Raw genomic sequence first — 19,970 nt, 5'->3', positions numbered from 1 at the left:
CGTAGGATCCGCTGCCCTGGGGACAGTGTGAGACTTGGGAGGTAAAAGACAACTCGCGAGGTGAGACAGACTTTCGGCAGCAAAGTTCAAGTCCTAGGAAAGTCAAGTGCCAGATGGCCATGTAAAGTCAGTTTCGGGCAGGGCATGGACCATGATGTCATGTTGCACGAGGAGATTTCAAGGAACGCTGGACAATGCGAGAGCCTCTCTTCTCCCTGCCCCAACTGCCCAGCTGTCTGTTCCACCCACCCCACCATACCCTTTTCCCTGTAGGTTTGCCTTCCCGGTTACCACCTACAGATGTTCCCTTCCTCATCCCTGCAAACAAGAGGGAGACGCTGAGCAAAGTGTCAGGCCTTGTCATTTAGACCGAACGCAGACACCCTGCAGTGATGTCACCAGCCCCGGCTGCCCCGCCACGAGCAGCCCAATTCATCAGGAAACCAGAAATACGACAGTCTTTGGAGATACATCGAGAGATAAACAGGGCCAACGTGGGTTTGTCAAATTAAGAAAAACAGAGCCTGGAGGACTGTCTCCATAGATATTCTAATGAGTTTTTGAGTTGGGAAGAAAGAGTAGCCCCGATTTATACAGAATCGCTCCCCACGCTCCCAACGTGCTCAGGTCAAACCCCTGGCGTATTCCTGACCCCCTCCCTCCCCACGTCCCACCTCACTCCAGTTCAGAATCTATAAGGTTCTAACTGATGGCAAGGTTGGGATGTTTTTCTTGAAAACAGGAACCCGATCAGAGCATGTTTCATGAAATATTTTTATCAGCCCCAACATGCTACGCAAGGCAATGACAGCAAGAACGGTTTCAGTCGAGCAAATGTTCGTAGAGCCCCCAGCCTGTGTGTGATACCATACTGGCTGCTGTGGAAGAAACAGGTGAGGAAACACGTCGTCAAGACCCTGAAATTCTGTTGGACTTAATTAGAGACTTAAAGGCCCAGGACATACTCAGCAAGGACTAGGTGTCTCCAAGACGCACGAGGCGCTACGGGGCTCAAAGAAGGGAGACATCACATCAGGCTGAGAAAGGCCTTCTGCATCGGCCATGAAGGACAGAAGTTTAGAAATTATCTCTAAAAAACAGACTGAACAGATTAACGGATTGCAGCCTGCCGGGACCCTACAACCAAAGGCCTGGCATCCAAAAGTAGTGCATAAGGAGCATCTTTCCACCCATTCACCAGTTAACTCAACATTTATCAAGAGCCTGTTCTATGCCAGGCACCTCTCTGGGCACTGGGAGCGGAGAAGGGAATGAAATGAAAGAGACTCTCCTAGAGCTTAGAAATAGGTCATATCCATGGGTTTAAAAATATCCCAGAGTAATGAGGGGTGATCAGAACAGGGCAGTGGGAGGGATCGTCTGCGGATTGTGGAGCCCACCCCAGGAAAGGAGGATGCCTGGAGGAAGGAGGAGCTGAGGGACCCCGAGACGAGATGCCCTTGACGGTTTGCAGAAGGCCAGCGTGGCTGGAGCAGAGACAAAGCAGCGGTAGTGAACCTCGTGAGCCGGGGCAGGAAGTGTGGATTTTGTCTTAGGTGAGGCGGGAGGCACAGAGCAGGCCGAGCAGAGGGGCGTCATCTGATCGGCACTCGTGAAAGGCCACGCTAGGTGCTGAGGTGCTGACTGCCAGGGTGGAAGTGGGGACTCCACTCTATCCAAGGGCCCATGGCGGCTTGCACGGGAGGCAGCAGTGGGAACGGAGGAAAGCGAATGGCTTCGGGTGGTCCCCGAGTTCGAGCTGACAGCATTTGTTGATGGCCTTGTCTGAGCCTTGAAGAGAAAAATGAAAGAAGGCTTCGAGATTTTTGCCTTAAGCAACCGGGAGTCTGGTTTCTAAGACGGAGAGGCACATTTAGAAGGAAATTCTATTTCGGACATGATATAAAAGGAAGACGGGAACCGGAATAGGATGTGGAATAAGCTTTTTTGTCTTAAGATCAGAAATGTCGGAACAGGTTTCTAAATTTTTTCAATCCAAACGCAGTGGATAAACCAACACTATAGGTGACAATCCGTAGCCATTTCTGACAAAAATAAAAAAGGACATCAAAGAATTAACTATCAGAAACACAAGAAATGTACATCAAAACAAGAATGAGATCATATTTTTTTACCCAAAGAGTGGAAAAAATTAAAAAAATCAGTAACGCCCAGTGGTGATGCAGATGTGGGGAAATGGGCATTCTCGTGCACTTTTGACAGAATTGTAAAATAGTGCAACATTTTTGGAAGGCAGTTTGGAGGCAGCTATCCAAAGGAATCAGGTGGCATAATTCCACTTGAAATGTATGCTGCACAAAGTTGCCCATAAATGATCAGAGATAAAGGGGTAAGCGCATTCATCACCTCGGTGAAATAAGTCACCTTACATCCACATAGAGGAATATGGGGAGGTCAGAATAAAGGGAGACCTCCTCTCTACTTCTCATATTTCAGTACAATTTGAACTTATGACACGAGAAAGACCACTTTTAAAGAATAACATAAGAAGTTAAAGATAAGTGTTAGAAAGTTAGACAAGACAGAACGAACAGAGTTGGCTTACCTGCTCGGTGCTGGTGAGGGTGTGGGAAGTGGTCACTTTCACACGCTGACGGCAGGAAGTTAATCTGGCACATTTCTGGAGGACCACCTTAGCCACCTGTACTGATATCTTTGAACCATTCGTACACTTAGATGCACTAAACGGGTGTCTAGGAATCTATCCTGCGTGACCCCCCCGCCCGAGGGCACACAGTCAAAGATTTATAAGAAAGAATGCTCATTGCCACATTACTTGTAACAGTGAAAAATTCGAAGACACTTATTGATATTAATGAGTTTCTAAGGCACGCTCAAATATACAGTGCAATCTAAGGAAGCATAGAAAACCACGTTATTTAAATTATCGAATGACGTGGAGAAGCGTATATAGTAGGCGCGAAGTACGAGAAAGAAAGATGCAAATCTCTCCACGTTGCGTAATCCCTGTTGATGCACACGCACGTGCCTACACACCCATTCAAAATAATACTAGGAGAAACTCATCCTAAAAGTTAACAGTGATGGCTTCTTGGCAACAAAACTAGAAGTTGTTCATTGTTTTTCAAGGAACACCCATTCCTTCTATAATCAGCATGCTTTTACTAAGAGAAGAGATAATAAATTAGTATGCCCGTTTGTCCCAAAGCTCACCGGATTTTATTTTGGGTTTTTCTGCCCAACTTGAAAAGCCCCCGCAGGTCACTCAACTACAGAGAAAATTGCCTCAATAAAGCAGCTGCATTTCACACGTGCCTCACTGCCCACTCCACACTCGCTGCCACTCATCTTATCGATGTTGCGATGCTTTAACGCCGTGGGGGTACAGGCAACACCTCGCTGGTACCTGGAGATATATGAGCCTAGACTCCGGGCAGCATCTGTTGGTATAACAGAAGGTCGTTCCTCAGCAGAAATTGAAATGGATGTTATTTACTCTAACCAACACCGATTGCATCTCAGACTTAATAAATCACGTGCACACGTGAGGAACCAAGGGTCCAAGCAGGGGCAAGCCAGAGTCTGGGGAAGCGACAACTTGTCCATCTTCACCCTAAGCCCCTAAAGCAAGTCTAGGTCTAGCCAAGGTCGGGTCATTCCGGATATAACCCCTCCCGATGTATACCCCACTCCCCTTCACCGCAAGATCTTCACCAAGCCGAGTAAGCCCGCTTTGGATCCTTTGCGCGTTCCCCACACCCCCCGGCCCCGTCCCTCTTCCACTTGTGTTCTCTCTCAAAATAAATGAGTGAACTTTTAAAAAAAAAAAAATTACTGAATATCAGGTAAGAAGCTAAGAACTGGACATGTATGGTACAATTTCATCGTTGTAACGGTCCCATGACACAGGAAGCTTACACTACCCCCATTTTACAGAGGAGCACCTGGGGCTCAAGACAAGAAATGTGCCCAAAGTCACACCCCAGAGACGGTGGAGCTGGGACTTGAATCCAGCTGATCTGGCTCTGAGCGCCCACGCTTACCTGGTACGACAATACACCACGCGGGTATTAACGCTATATCAGTATCATGGCGCCACTGTGCTGGAAAAGCAGATTTTCCTGTTACTCAGCACGCAGTAAGCTTGTGGTGAATACCAGCATTGTTATTAAACTTCCCATATAAGGCTTCCAGAAGAGAGAAGGAAGAACAAAACTTCCTAGGGACCTCTGTTACCATGCGTGGCTCAGTCCTACCATCACGTTCCCCCGGTGCAAGATAGTACCTGAACCAATGTCTTCGTGCATTCTCAAGCCCTGTGGATCCGGAGGGTCTGGGCGGATGTACAAGGTGACCCTGTGTCCCGGGGCAGCCTCTCCGGACTGGTTGTGCGAGATAACGATTCCTGCCCTTATGGTTTTCACATGCTAATCAGAATTAATTGGCCAAAATCATTTTTAAAGTCTAGGTGCTTCATACATTAGTGCTTAATTATGATATATCATTTTCTCCGAGCAGGTACTCGGACCCTGGAGATGCGTTCTCTCTCCTTATCCCTTTAATAAGGAGTCAGTCCCGGACTTGCTTTCAGTCAACTCCTTCCTGAAATACAAGAAACAGAACCGATGGTGGTTTGATCTCTCTCGTTTCTTAGTTAAATGGATTAAATAGAAAGATAAAGGGCCATCTTTAAACTCGTGAACTTTTTTTTTTTTTTCTTTTGCAAGCATTCTAAAAGCTTTCATTTCACAGAGTGGATATTGCTATGTTGTCTGGTCACACACATCGAAGCTACGGGACATTCTAGTGTCCTTATGGGTGTCATTTGATGTTCTGCTTGTAACCTTGCTGCCTGTCATGGAGGCCAGTCACTGCCAATGATCTTCAATCACGGGCCACGGACAAACCTCCATTTGCTCGTCCCCACCCTTCCAATAGATGTGATGTTTCCAGAGAGCCCTCTCACATCTCTTCTCAGTAGATGTCCAGCATCCTCACGGAAAGTATGGAACAAAACCACAGTTACCACAAGTGCAGAAGAGACGTCTGGTAAACAACTAGGACTTTGAAGAAATCTCCACACGCCGCTTGGCCGATCTTGAACGTTTGAGCACGCGTCCCTGGATTTCTGTCGCCGGGGATGCCCGCCTCCAAACCCTTTCCGGTCCGCCCAAGTCTCTTTAAGTGAGAGGAAGATATTACCCTATAAAAACTTTAAACTGTATATGTCCTCAGCATCTCTAAGCCATTAAAAAATCATGCAGCTAATGACTTGGCATATGCCCACGACCCAAAACTTGGCCTTCTGGGCATAGCCTGATGAACGCCTCCTCACCTCTGCAATGACCCCAGGTTCAGCTGCCAAGACCTTGACCCCTCCACTTCCCTCCATGCCTGGCCTGGCTGGCCCACGGCCACTCTCGCAAATGTGACTTCCCGGAAGTTGCTGAAGGACGGATCCCGGCAGAAAACCCCAGATTCAAGGATGCGTGAAGGTTAGAGCATGAACGTGTATCCACATTTTGCAGATGGGAGAGTAAGGCAGAAATAAGAAGCATCGTCCTCGGATAACGGGATGAGTCAGAGGAACTCCCAGGAATAGACTGCAGATCTCCGTCTCCTATTACCAGCGGCATTACCGGGAGAAGACTGTGAGGGCACAGTGACCTCACACATGTTCTCAGCCCAAAAATATTTGTCTTGAGTCCTTTTCCAGCTCCTCTCGAGCTGTAATAAACTCAACTTTAAATCTTTTTTTTTTTTTCCTTCAAGTTGACAACAGAAGATCAGTGTTAAAATCTCACTTTGGAATGTGTGTTTATGAATTTGTGACTTTCTTTGGGGCTACTAGTCATAAATCTAGAGTACAGCAGGCGTTTCTTTCTGGCCGGATTTATGAGAACACCAAAGGCGGTCGGGAAAGTTGCGCGTTGCAAGGCAAGTGCTGCTGAAGAGCCACCAGCTATTATATTTGACCTGGAGACGGGGGAGTTTCCCGGGGCCTGGGAATGGGCAAACTTGGACTCAGTGAAGAAGAAGGGAAGGAGGAGGGGAGAAAAGGAAGTGGGAGAGGGAAGGACACGGGGGGGGGGGGAGATAAGGAAAGAGGGAGCGGAGGGAGGAAGACCTACCTTAGTGGTAATTACAGACCAGTCAATGAAAGTTTGATGTTTGATTAAATACTAAAATAAATGCTCCAAATAAGGGTTCCTTTGCAAATGCAGGCAGACAGTCGTGATTGTAACGTGGGAGAAAATCCTGTCGGACCCCTTCTAGCTCCTTCTCTGACAATGAAACGCGGCACAGAAATAGGCTCAGCAAGGGGCACCGTCTACTAGGGCTTTAGCAAGAATGTCGACTTTGGAAACAACACAGAAAGGTGATAGTCTAAGAGTCTCAGAAGGGCTCTCCTGAGCCTGTGGGGACATTGCAAAGTCATGATGTTCCATGGAGTACAGGGAAGGGGCGATCATGGTTCTCAGCCTGTACTCTTGTCTGAATGGGTGGTCAGGACGAAGGATTGACCAACGCTTGTAAGAGCAGCGAACGCACATGTTAGGACACAAGAAAGGATCCAAAGCGACCTTGACGAGTAGGCTAAATCAGCCTCAGAACCATGATGTATTTCATACTGACACAACTCAGTGTAAAAACAAGAACTTAAGGGGGGGGTCTCACCAGTTCTGACTGACAGGAGACTGCACACATGGCATCCTGATTTTAAACACATAAAGGAAGTCAAGATAATGCAATGCTGGCAGGAAGGGGCCCAGCAGGCTTCTTCTTTTTTATTTTTATTTTTATTTTTGTTTTTATTTTTATTTTTATTCAGGCGGTCTTCTTAGATGTCCCCGGCACACCAACACTTCTTAAGTGAACAAATGGGTGAGTCCCCTTTTGAAGACTCCACTTGGTTAAAATTAAATTCTCCCTGACGTTTGTTTCGCCAGATTGATTTCCCAGCGAACTACATCGTTATAAACGATGGAAAGATGAACGTCAGGCTAGCCCCAACGAGTGACTTCAAATTCGTAATTGATGTAATATGAATCAATGAGTGCTCTTAATACAAAGAGAGGGTATGCCAGCCTTCCCCAAAAGAATGTTCTAGTGAAACTCTAGTCCTAAGAAATTTAATGGAAAGGGGTTCCAAAGACAAATGTAATAACAATAATAATAATATCAGTAATAACAACTAACACACACACACACACACACACACACACACACTACTTTATGCCCAGCACTGCTCTGAGAACCCATGTCTCCAGGATACTCAGTGAACCCCATCCCCCTTTTACCTACACACGATGGACATTGACATTTTACATTCTGACGGTCCCTAGAGAAAAGGAACTACTCAACTTTGTTTTATCTGACATGTCTTCAGCTAATTTGACAATGGAACCTTATTCCTGCATAACATCCATTGATAGCAATTGTGAAATGCTGAGGTACATTCATTAATCCATTCCACAAATATTCCTTAAATGCCTTTTTTTTTTTTTTTGCCAAGCACCAAAGTGAGCAAATGTCAGAAAGAGAGACAAAACAGTAGAGAACTGAAGATCAAGTAAGATACCTATTAGAAGAATAAACCAGTAAAGCGTATAACACGGTCTTGTTTTTATAAGACCCTAGAGGAAACAGCAGAAAGAATGCCTCCCAAAGATCGGGACACATACACAGCTATGGCCAGCCCGAGTCTGCGTGGCATTTGCAGCGTGTTGAGTTTATCCGCAGACAGGCGAGGAATTTTGAGAACCTGTACATTTCAAAATAAGATGTATTTTAGTTGCCTTTAAAGACCCTAAATAATGTAAATCTGCATCAGAGACAAAGGAGATTGGTTCAACTTTGAGGAAACCTTTCTGGCCCCATGAAGAAGTGACAGCAGAGTCCCCAGGAGATCTTAGCCCTCGAACCACCCCCCCACCACTACTAGGATTTATTACTATCTTTGATTTGTGGCTGGCCAGCGTTGCTTGAGGCAGGGGCTTGAACTGGTATCACTCTGGAACCTCATTCCAGACCTTTAAGTGTGCCTGAAGACGAAGAAGAAAAAGTGTGTGCATGCACATGCACACGTGCCTGTGTGTGGGTACGCATGTGCGTACGCATGGAGGGGTAGAAGGGAGGAAAATGGACTGCAAAGATCGGCCCAATATTAAATATCAAAGCCAAGAGCAACTCACTGCCCTTACTCAGGGAATGCGGAGAGTGAGAAAAAAAATTTAAATCATAATCACCATCAACCTTGGTTTATAAATCGGGTCAAATTTGCACACTTTGCTGTATCCATTACCCCCAATTACAGTAATTTCCATTTCCCCAAGGCATTAATTGAGAAAGGTAAATTTATGGTAAGAACCAAAATGTCAGCTTCCACATTCTCTTAAGTGGCGTCAGAGTTCTCAGCTTTTTCATTGAAAATTCTTTCTCTTGTTAAATTCCAACGGTTAAGGACAACTGTTCAGGTTGGCCCTCTGGTTTAAACACCACGCTCTGGAGTCCACTCTCCTCTTGAGGTGTGAATCCATGAGGACGTCAAGAAGACAACAGGATAAGTATGGGTGAAAACCAGGGGACAGTGAATGCGGCACCTGTGTCCTCATAAACAACAACTCAAGTGCAAGGCTCACGTGCTCAGTTATTCAAAGATCAGCTGTGGGGAGGACCACACCACTGAGGGTAGAGTCAGTATGACAACAAGCAAGCCAACAAGTCACTAGAGGGGTGTGTGTGTGTGTGTGTGTGTGTGTGTGCGTGTGACCATACACACATGCCTGTACACACAATCATCATATAAACTCCTCTGCTGTCTTTAAAGACTGAGTCTAGCTGGTGGTCTTGTCTCAAAGCCTCCTCACTCCCCACCCACCGCCCCCCCCCACGCCATCAAGCTCTAATGCACATATTATACACACACACACACACACACACACACACACACACTCCCAGACTCCATCGGATGTCTGTTACTACCGGATTTTAGCCATTTGCCATCCGCATCAAAAATAGATGATCGGTATGTTCAAAAACAGTCGGACTGATTCATAGCTCTAATGAAGGCTGCACTTTAGAACATTTATAGCCATGACGTAGCATCCCCAGAAAAATTTGGAAAATTTCAGTCTTCGAAGCCAACACTACCGAAGCTGGGCTCAGAGAATCAGTCCTCTGTTTATAAAAGAGGTGCTCGTAAGTCTCCTGCAGTCTGGGGATGTGTTTTCGTTTTGCTCCTCTGTCTTCCTGGCAGCTGTTCTCGCCGAAGACGGAGGGCAGGAACTCGATCCCACAGCTCAGTCCCTCCCCTGGCCTCTGGGGAGCCCAGGGTCCCGCCCAGGCTGAGCCTTGTTTGGTGCCTTGCAACAGAGAGAGAATAGTTTGTACAAAAGAGACGCGAATTTCCAGAACGTTCGTAGTTAGGTAACATCTCCTCCCCTGCTCCATCGTCAGATCCCCTCTGACCCCCACCTTCCAGTCCAAAGAATTCAAACTCACTGTCCTTCTCGCCAACTGAGCACACAAGTTCCAATCCACCAACCGGAAAAAGCCACGAAGAGGCTGTCGGGTCTGAGGCTCTGGGGGACGTTCTCCTTGCTGCCTGGAAACCTAAACAGGCCTTAAATAAATGCTCTGCAGTTTTCTTGCCATTGTTCTCATTGTGAGCAGCACCTCTAGCCCTCCTGTATCAGCTCTTATCTTCACAAGGTATCTGTCCCTCCTTCCAAACGTGAGCCCTCCCAGCAGAAGGATAAGGCCCCACATTCAAGGGCCTTTGAACATGAACGTGTAACTTCATTGTTCTCTCAGGTGAACTCAAAGTATAAAATCTGATTTGCACGTGCTCTCCAGAAGCTTTGATGCATGGGAATAGTTTCTGAGAAACTGGAAAATCTTAATAAAAATCCAAGGAATCTCAATGACTTCTAACCAGCGTCTGAATTTTCAGAGAAAGGGTATCTGGGGAGAGAGAAATCTGGAAGCTGAATCATCTGGAGAAGGGGGCAATAAGGTACCAAAGGCTGCTTGAATGCCACATAGCGTGAGCACTGTAAGTGCTAACCACTTACATGAATATTTTTATTCGTGCCCTGTCCCTTCCTTGTCCTTGAGTACGCTTTTGTGTCTCGCCACGCAGAGCCCTGCAAGTGAACGAGAACCAGAGTCTGGACTTTCTTTCTGTCAAATAGAGTCAATTTCATTTCTAAAGGTTCCTGAGCTGCTTTGTAGAGCTCACATCGCTTTTCCTCTTATTGGCTTGAATCTTGTGGATAATTTATTTAAAAGACTTAACTGGTCCCTTATGGCTGGAATCCATTTTAATTTCTAAATTGACCACTCTTCTCAATTGAATTTAAAAATGAACAGGCTACCTGTTTCAGACTGGAATAGTGACCTCATCCACCAACATTGGCCTGTGGGTGTTGACAAAGCCTAGTTTATCAGGCAGCACCCTTGACTCTACTCCTCAGGGAAATCCCACAGAAAATGTCTAACAGATATCCTGAGCCTTCATATCTAGTCCTGACAGTCTAGCGAGCCATCAGCCAGGTAGCCCAGTCATCCAGAATGGCGTCGCAGAGTGACATTTACTGTGTGCAAAAGAAGGTGCTAGCAACTAGAGAGAATACAGAAAGGAATCAGCAAGGCCCCTGCCGTCGGACTGTTTATACCCTCTTAAGGGAGCAAGACATCACCTAGTGTAACAAATGAAAGCATGATGAATTCTAGTATGGAAGAATAAAAAAATCCATACATGTGTGAGGAAGAATAACTCCAACAGAAAGGATGAAAGAGGGATTGATGAGCTGAGACTTTTGGACTCAGAACATGGGGTGTCCCGTCCGCCTCACCGTGTGACCCAGACTGTAGACTCCGGGGGTCCCTGGGCTTAGGGACACCATAGCCACCCCACGCTGGCCCCGAGTGGGGTTGGATGGCATGGGTCTGGGCGGCTTCTAACATGCACCCAAGAAGGGGTGCCAAAGCTTACCCAGTAGAAAAGGTGAAATCAGCCCATTGAGACAAGTAGAATGTGGCCCACCCCAGATTTTGACATTTCTTTACCTTTCTATCACTAGAGCCTTGCAAATAGTTGCCCATCTAGTTTCCAAATATCAGGGGTGGGTCGGACAAGTTTAGCAAATGACTGAAATCTCTTCTGTATTAAATTAAGAAAGACCTGTTACATAGATCATGTCTTCTTGTAATGCAATTTTATTCTTTGTCTTTTAAATTCTGTTATTATAGGGGCGCCTGACTTCGGCTCAGGTCACGATTTCATGGTTCATGAGTTCAAGCCCTGCATCGGGCTCTATGTTGACAGCTCGAAGTCTGGAGCCTGCTGCGGATTCTGTGTCTCCCTCTCTCTCTCTCTCTGCCCCTCTACCACTCACGCTCTGTCTCTCTCTCTCAAAATAAATAAACATTAAATAAAACAAAATAAAATTCTTTTATTATATATTCTTCTCCTTACAAATGCAATGCATTCTAATATGTAATATTAACAAAATAACAAAATAAATAAAATCATCTGCAATCCCTCTACCCAGAAACTACCATTCACTTACATTAGGGTGTATTTTCTTCCAACCTTTGCTTATGACAAGTTAATTTTGATGTCACATAAATGGCTCTGTACAAGTGCTGGAAGTTTACGTTTAGTAATTTTGTGTCTCATGGTTTTCAACTGGAAAATGTAGCAGGATATACATGTCTGCCAAGAAAATAACTAACACATAGTAGGTAAAAAAAAAAAAAAAGAAAAGAAACGTGGAAAAATATTTATGTCATATGATATTCCTATGGGCAAACATGTGATAAAGAGTAATTCTTAAGATATTAAAAATAAAGTTGTTCTTAAGTGATATCTAGAAGGTGGACAGAATGCAGGGGTGAATTTCTTTAAGAATAAATAACTCTCGCTCATCGAACCCAGGAGCTCTCCCCCCAGCAGGCTCTGCACTAACACAAAGGGCCACAGAAAAAAAGAGGCTCTTCCCGAGGATAGAGCCCCAGCCGGCCCGCCTCAGTCTGTTGACCTCCTGGTCTCTTATCAAGACTTTGAGGGGAGCCATCAGGAAACTCCCACTGGACACGTTTTACTTTTACTTTACTTTCTTTTTTTTTTTAAGTTTATTTTTATGTATTTTGAGCAAGAGAGAGCAAGAGTGAAGGAACAGAGAGAGAGAGAGAGAGAGAGAGAGAGACAGAATCCCAGGCAGGCTCTGCACAGAGCCTGATGCAGGGCTCAAGCTCACCGACCGCGAGATGGTGACCTGAACCAAAATCAAGAGTCAGACCTTAACCGATGAAGCCACCTGGGCGCCCCTCCCACTGGACACTTGAAGGAAAGCCTGTCAGTTACCTCCAATGTCTCAGTCCTCGGATGGCCTGGGGTGCAAACTGCCTCCAAGAACCACTTCCTGAGAGTCGCGACTACCTCTGCCCATTCCAGGGGGTGTGATCGGGGCTTTCTCGCAGAGCCCCAGGAGCTCAGAGAGCCTGAGCACAGGTAACTGCTGAGAAGGTTTCCACCAAAACGTCTGTTAACAAATAATCCGCAGAGCGCTGGCGAGAAGTGGCTGGGACAGAATGGTCCCTCCTCTGCCTAAGAACTGCTCCCCCTCCGTGTCGGACATTCCGACTAACCCATGAAGGTAGAGCTTCTTCTGGGCCAGCCAGTTATAGCCTGAGTTTCTCTCACTTATTCCTCACTGGTTGGATGGTTAGTTCTATGTGTGAGCTCGTCTAGACCACGGCACCCAAATGTTTGCTCAAACACTGGTCTAGGTTTTGCTGTGAAGACAGTTTTAGCTGAGACTAACATTAAATGGATAGACTTTGAGTAAAGCAGATGACTTTCTACAGCGTGGGTGGGCCTCATCAAAACAGTTGAAGGTCCCAAAAGCAAAGATTGACCTCCCTCAGGAAGAAAGACTCTGCCCCCAGATGGTCCGACGACCTTCTCGGCAACACCCACGCATCCCTGGTTTCCAGCCTGCTGGTCTACCCTGCCAGGTCCACAAGCATATGAGCCAATTCCTAAAAGTAAATTTCTCTCGCTCCCCCCCCCCCAAATATGTGTGTGTGTGTGTGTTGTGTATTTCAAATTTAAAGCCATGAGATATACAGTTGCTTAATGTAAACTTCTGGCAATCCTTTTGTAGAACCATTTATGTGACACCAGAATTAATTTTTCATAACTAAAGCCTGGGAAAAAATATACTACAATATGAAAATATGATCATTTCTGGGTGAGGGATTTGCAGGTGATTTTATTTTCCTATACTTCACCTTCATTTTACTAATATCATACATTAGTATGTATTACATTTATCATCAGAAAAATAACGTTAGTAAGAATAATTTTTAAAGACAGAGAATATATCCTATTGGGTTCCGTTCCTTTGGCGATCCCCAGACTGGAAAAACCCAACTGGTACCAGAATTTCTTTCCACTCATCTGTCCTTCTCCAAGCAGCCTGGAACAATTCTCCCCGCTTCTAGAACAGCCCGCAGAGGTGCAAACCCGCCCGCATAAACAATACCAATGGCATCATTGCCATGATGTTGGTGATAAAAAACTGGGTTGATGCGGTCTGGATGAGTCCCTGCAGATCCCAGATACAGGGCTAGAGAGAGTGACCTCCCCCAGGCCACAGCTCCCCTACAACAGCGTGGGGGGCCTTGACCGTGGCTCTCCTACATCCACCAGGACCAGGAACTGGGAGGCACTCGGCTCCCTGCCCAGGGGCTGCACTCCCTGAGGTCTCCTCGCTCCCCCTGGCAGTGAGAGACTCTGGGAAGCCCCGAGCGAAGAAATGCTGTTCTTGAAAATGCCTTCAGTAGCGCCCGAACTATTCACAAAGGCCATTAATACATCAATACAGAATTACTTTTTTTTTTTTTTTGGCCAGGAAATAAGAGGATGCTGGGCCCCTAGAAAGACTTTGGTTCACCTGCTCCAGGAAGGGAGAGCTAAGTTTTTAATTTCTGCACCGCATCCCCTGCCTCTCTCTGCAGGCACGTTACTCAGCCTAATTCCAGAGTGAAAATAAAAGGTGTACAAAAGTCTGAGCAAAGTCACTCACAAAGGCAAAAAAAAAAAAAAAAAAAAAAAAAAAAACAACCCACGAATAGCCTTGTTCCCACAGATTCAATCACTAGTGCAAGACCTACGGAGCGTCAGAAATTTAAATCAGACCGCACAATTAATGACCAGAAATTCCAATTTCATGTTAATTAGTTTTAATTAAAAATGTTCCCTCTGCTTATCTACCAGGGCTTAGTGTCAGTACCCCAGCAAGGCAATCTTTGAATTCCCTGAATCAGACGCTCTACCTTTGCAGCTGAACAAGAAAACTATTCTCCGAATGGCACCTGAGTGGCCCATTTGGGGCCAGAAGAAGGCAGGTAATCAGGCAGGAAGCGGGACCCACGAGCACACGCTGTAAGCTTGTACGTGAGGACGGTGCCCAAATGGCAGGAGATTCGTTCCTTCCAGGGTGTCCAGGCCTTGGCCACATTTCCCCTCCTAACACGGCGTAAGACATGTACCCAGACTTCCCGAGATGACCACTGCAATGTGATGGGAGCGTCAGACATCAAGGAACAGGAAGGTTATAAAGGAAACTGCTTTTCCACCATTTATCAAGCTCTAGCGGCCGCCCTCCAAGGAAATAAGGGAGGGAAGCATCTGTTTCTGGGCGTCTGGGTAGCAGAGAGCTGCCTGGCAACGTAAGAGGACGAGGGGAATCTGTTTGGGGGACGAGAAGGAATTCTGTCAACGGCGTGAAAAAGAAGCGCTTTCTGCATTCGCGAGCATTTCGCCAGGGACCACAAACAGGCCGCAGCCGCCAGCTCCCCTCTCCAGATGACCCAACACACACTCTCAGCCACAGGTCTGTCTTTCAAACATCGTCATGTGTGAAAATTTCACTCCGATCCATTTTGTGGAAAGGCCGTGAGAGACAGCCATGGGAAGCCTGTCGAATCATCGAGAAGCCTGGTAGCCAACACCCTCAACCACACAACCTTGCCTGCCTCCACTAACACACCCGTCTTGCTTCCGATCAAAGCGCCCTCTGGGGTTTTATACCGGGAGCCCCTTCCGATCAAAGGGCCCAAGTCAGGACTCTTAGACGGTCACAGCGGTGGGCCGCTGGGTCCTATATATTTCCGTGGAAGCTACACTTGTCTGGAAGGTCAGTCATCAAACGGGGCTCAGTTTTCACCGGCGACAAAGGCGATGCCAAGGTCTTCAGTTTGTATGGAATGAGGCTAGTTTTGTAGGAGGGAGGAGGTGAGCGCGGGAGCAGTTTTTTTTTTTTAAAACACACCCTAGAAGATTTAGAGCTTTAAAAATCACAAGCGTTGATCAAGCAGTCAGGTTTTAATGAGCTTTGTGAAGCAAACGATAAAGCGAAAGTTAATGGTTGTTCATATATATATATATATATATATAATCCCTATTGAGGAGATCTTATTGGGGTGCCTGGTGGCTCAGTTGGTGAAGCGTCTGCCTTCGGCTCAGGTCATGATGTCATGGTTCATGAGTTCGAGCCCCACGTCGGGCTCTCTGATGACAGCTTAGAGCCCGGAGCCTGCTTCAGATTCTGTGTCTCCCTCTCTTTCTGCCCCTCCCACACTCACACTCTGTCTCAAAAATAAATAAACATTAAAAAAAATTTTTTTTAAAGGAGTTCTTATTATCCCAAAATTCGCTATTTACACTAGAATTATTATAATCAATGAGATAATAGGCTGGAAGGTGAGAGAGAGAGGTAATGATGAGTGTAATCAAATAATACTTTTTATTGTGTGCTTGTTAATTCTAGAAAATTCAAGGAAACTTGACACTATCCCTCTAAATACTTTAAAGCCGTGTTTTAAGCCCGGAAATGGGCTCATAATACAAATGCTGCTTTGATGAAGGACACTTCTATTCTTCTTTAGACAGGTTTGCTCGCTCGCTTATTTTTTGTTTTACCAACCCCCCCCCCCCACCCTTCTCTTCTTTCTGGCCAGTCACTTTGCTCAGACAACCAATGTTTACCAGCCGACAGCTTTCTGTGTTGGTCGTACCATCATGGCGGAAGAGTATATATCTATTCATCTAAAATGTTGTTTTATTTAATCAATGCTTTATAAACACTAAAGACTTTTCTCTGCTTTTGGCTTCTCTCACTTAACCACTGCGCCCTGGAATCCCTCTGTTCTCTGACTTAGTACTCCTTCTATTCTAGAGCCGCGTACTATTCCATGGTATTGAAATGCTATCGAATTTTGGCCCCAAAGTATCATCAACCAACCTGTTGACTTTATTGCTTCGTGGGGCAAGGGGAACACCCCTCAACAGAGCCATGGCAACATCTCAGGGAGGGAAGGGCCCAGAAGGATATTTGTTGAGATCTGGATGTCAGGCTTAAGGTGAGTCTTCCACTTTGGAGGCTTGGTTGGGTTGGGTAAGGATCATTAATAATTTTCTATTTCTGGTTCTTGTAAAATAGCTTATCTGTTAGAAGCTTTATTGGGGTATAAATGACATACAATGGAGTGCACATATTTAAGTTGGGCAATTTTATAAGTTTTGACACACGTATACGTGCATGGGACCAACACGACAATCAAGATAGTGAACATACCCCAGGCAACGACTGATCTGCTTTCTGTCACTGTGGATTCTAGTTACATAAGTGGAATCATACCACATGCACTCTTTTTGGTGTCTTTCACTGAGCAATATTATTTTGAATTTTTTTATGCTGTATGTACCAATAATTCATTCCCTTTAGGGGCACCTGGGTGGCTCAGTCGGTTAAGCTTCTGACTTCAGCTCATGTCGTGATCTCGCAGTCCAGTCTTGGGTTCGAGCCCCGCATCGGGCTCTGCGCTGACAGCTTGGAGCCTGGAACCTGCTTCAGATTCTGTGTCTCCCTCACTCTCTGCCTCTCCCCTGCTCACGCTCTGTCTCTCTCTGTCTCTCTCAAAAATAAACATAAAAAATGTTTAAATAATAATAATAATTCATTCCCTTTAGAGTTGTAAAGTACTCCACTGTATGGATATATCACAGTGTGTTTATCCCTCCCACCACTGAAGATCATTCGGGTTGTTTCCAGTTTCAAGCTTCTACAAATAAAGCTGCATTAAGCATTTATGTACAAGTCTCTGGAAGGGCATAAGCTTTCGTTTCCGTCAGATAAATCGCTAGCAGGGGAATAGTTGGATAATATGGTTGCTGTTTACCTTTTTAAGAAACCAGTCAAGAAGACATCCAGACGGCTAACAGACACATGAAAAGATGCTCAGCATCACTCATCATCAGGGACAGGCAGACCAGAACCACAGTGAGATAGCACTCGCACCAGCCGGAATGACTGGGATTCAAAAGACTAGAAATAACAAGTGTCAGTGAGGTTGTGGAGAAAAGGGACCTCGTGCCGGAATGTAAATTGGTGCAACCACTAGGGAAAATAGTACAGACAGTCCCCAAAAAGAATTACCACGTGATCCAATAATTCCAATTCTGGGTATTTACCCAAAGAAAATGAAAACAATAATTTGAGACAATTCACGTATGTATGTCCTGTTCACTGCAGCATTATTTAGAGTAGTCAAGATATGGAAACAACCCAAACATCCATCCATAGAGGAATGGGCAAAGAAGATGTGGCATTTGCACACACACAATGAAATACTAACCACAAAAAGAATTAAATCTTGGTTCCCTAGGGGGCTCAGTCAGTTAAGCATCCGACTCCGGCTCGGGTCACGATCTCACAGTTCGTGAGTTCAAGCCCTGCTTTGGGTGAGCACGAGCTCTGCTTCTCCCTCTCTCCTTCTCTCTCTCTGCCCCTCATGGGATTCTCCCTCTCCTCCCTCTCTCTCTGAGCCTCCCTCACTTGTGCTGTCTCTCTCTCTCAAAAAAAAAAAAAAAAAAAAGGGTTAAATCTTGCCATTTGCAATTACATGGATGGACCTACAGGGTATTATTATGTAAAGTGAAATAAATCACACAAAAAGACAAAACCATCTGATTTCATTTATATGTGGAATTTAAACACCAAAACAAGTGAACAAAAACATGAACAAACCAAAAGAAACAGACTCTGAAATAAACTGGTGGCTCCCAGAGAAGAGGGGTTGGCGGGATGGGCAAAACAGGTGGAGGGGATTAAAAGGTACAAGCTCCCAGGTGCAAAATAAATAAGTCCTGGAGATGAAAAGTACAAAATAAGGAGTTTGGCCAAGAGTATGGTAACAACATTGTATGGTGATAGATGATGTCTACACTCATGGTGAGCATTGGGTAATGTGTAGAGTTGTCAAATAACGACTTTGTACAACTGAAAGCATATAACATCATATGCCTGCTATATAGTTCAATATCAGAAAGAAAGAAACTGCCAAATATTTTCCAAAGTTGTATCATTTTATATTCTTACCAGCCCCGTATGAAATTTACAGTTTTTCCACATCCTGGCCAACACTTGGTGGGGTCAACCGTTTTAATTTTAGACATTCTAATAGGTGTGTAGTGACATCGCATGGTGGTATGAATTTCATTTCTTCAGGGGTTAATAATGTTGAACATTAACGTCTCATAGAGCAGAGTGGTCTGTCAATGTTAATTGGATCTTGACGACCCATCATGCTGTCCACGTCTATCATTTCTTTGCTGACCTTCTGTCTCCTTGTTCTTCTAACTTTGAGAAATGGCTGTTGAAATTTCACACTATAGTTGTGGATTCGCTATTTCTTCTTGAAGTTCTTTCAACTCCCAGTTTATATTTCTGAAGCTCTGTGATTAGGGTCATAAGCATTTACAATGTTTACATTAGGCCCTTTTGACTAATTCTCCCTTTAAAATAAAAGGAAGAAGAAATGACTTTCTCTGTTCCTGGTAATATTCTTTGATATTTTTTGGTGTTAATACAGACACTGCAGCTTTATTTCGTCTGGTCTTTTAGCATGGGGTATCTTTTTCCATATGTGTATGCTTAATCTATTTGTGCCTTTTTTTTTTTAATTTGTGCCTTAAATTTAAAGTGTGTTTCTTATGAACAACTTAAAATTGGGCCTCACTTTTCATTCAATTTGACAGTCTCTGCCTTTTAAATGGAGTGTTTAAACCATTTGCATTTAATGTGATTATTGACGTGATTAGGGTTTACTCATCATTTTGCTCACACCTGTTCTTTCTTGTTCTTTTCCTCTTTTTTCAGTATTTTGGACTAATTGAATCTCCCTTATGATTCCATTTTATCTCTTTTTTTTAGCTCATTAGTTATTACTCTGCTGTGTTAGTTTAGTGGTTGCTTTAGGACTTGTAGTGTACATCTAATTTATCACAGTCTACTCTTAAGTGATGTTACACCATTTCATGTATAATTTCAGAAACTTCTAAACCATATACTTCAATTTCTCCTGTGTCTGATTTTAAGCAATTGCTTTTAAGGAGAGTTAATCACAAAAATTCCTGTATATTTATCCATGTAGCTACCATTTCCTGTGTTCCTAATTCCTATGTACAGATCTAGATTCCCATCCAGTGTCATTTTCTTTCTGCCTTAAAGGGCTTCCTTTAATTTCTTGTAGTGTGAGTCTGCTGGTGGTGAATACTTTCAGGTTCTGTATGTCTTGTTTTGGAAAGATACTTTTTGCTGCGTATCGATTTATAAACACTGAGCGATGTTTTTCGTCCAAGACTTTAAAGATGTCGCTCCTCTGTTTGGTCTTTTGCAGTGAGAAATCTGCTGTCATCCTAGCTGTTCTTCTGTAGACATCAGGACTTTTTGTTCTGGCTGCTCCTAAGGTTTTCTTTTTAGCCTTGGATTTAAGCAATTCAATCATGCTGTGCTCTGGTGTAGTTTTCTTCACGTTGTGCTTGGGGTTTGTTGTGGTTCTTGAATCTGTATGTTTATAGTTTTCATCATGAGTGACCACGGATTCTTCCAATATTGTTTTCTATGTTCCTA

The sequence above is a fragment of the Panthera uncia genome (assembly GCF_023721935.1).
Source record: "Panthera uncia isolate 11264 chromosome B2 unlocalized genomic scaffold, Puncia_PCG_1.0 HiC_scaffold_24, whole genome shotgun sequence".
Lineage (NCBI taxonomy): Eukaryota > Metazoa > Chordata > Mammalia > Carnivora > Felidae > Panthera > Panthera uncia.
This window is presented reverse-complemented; position numbering follows the sequence as displayed.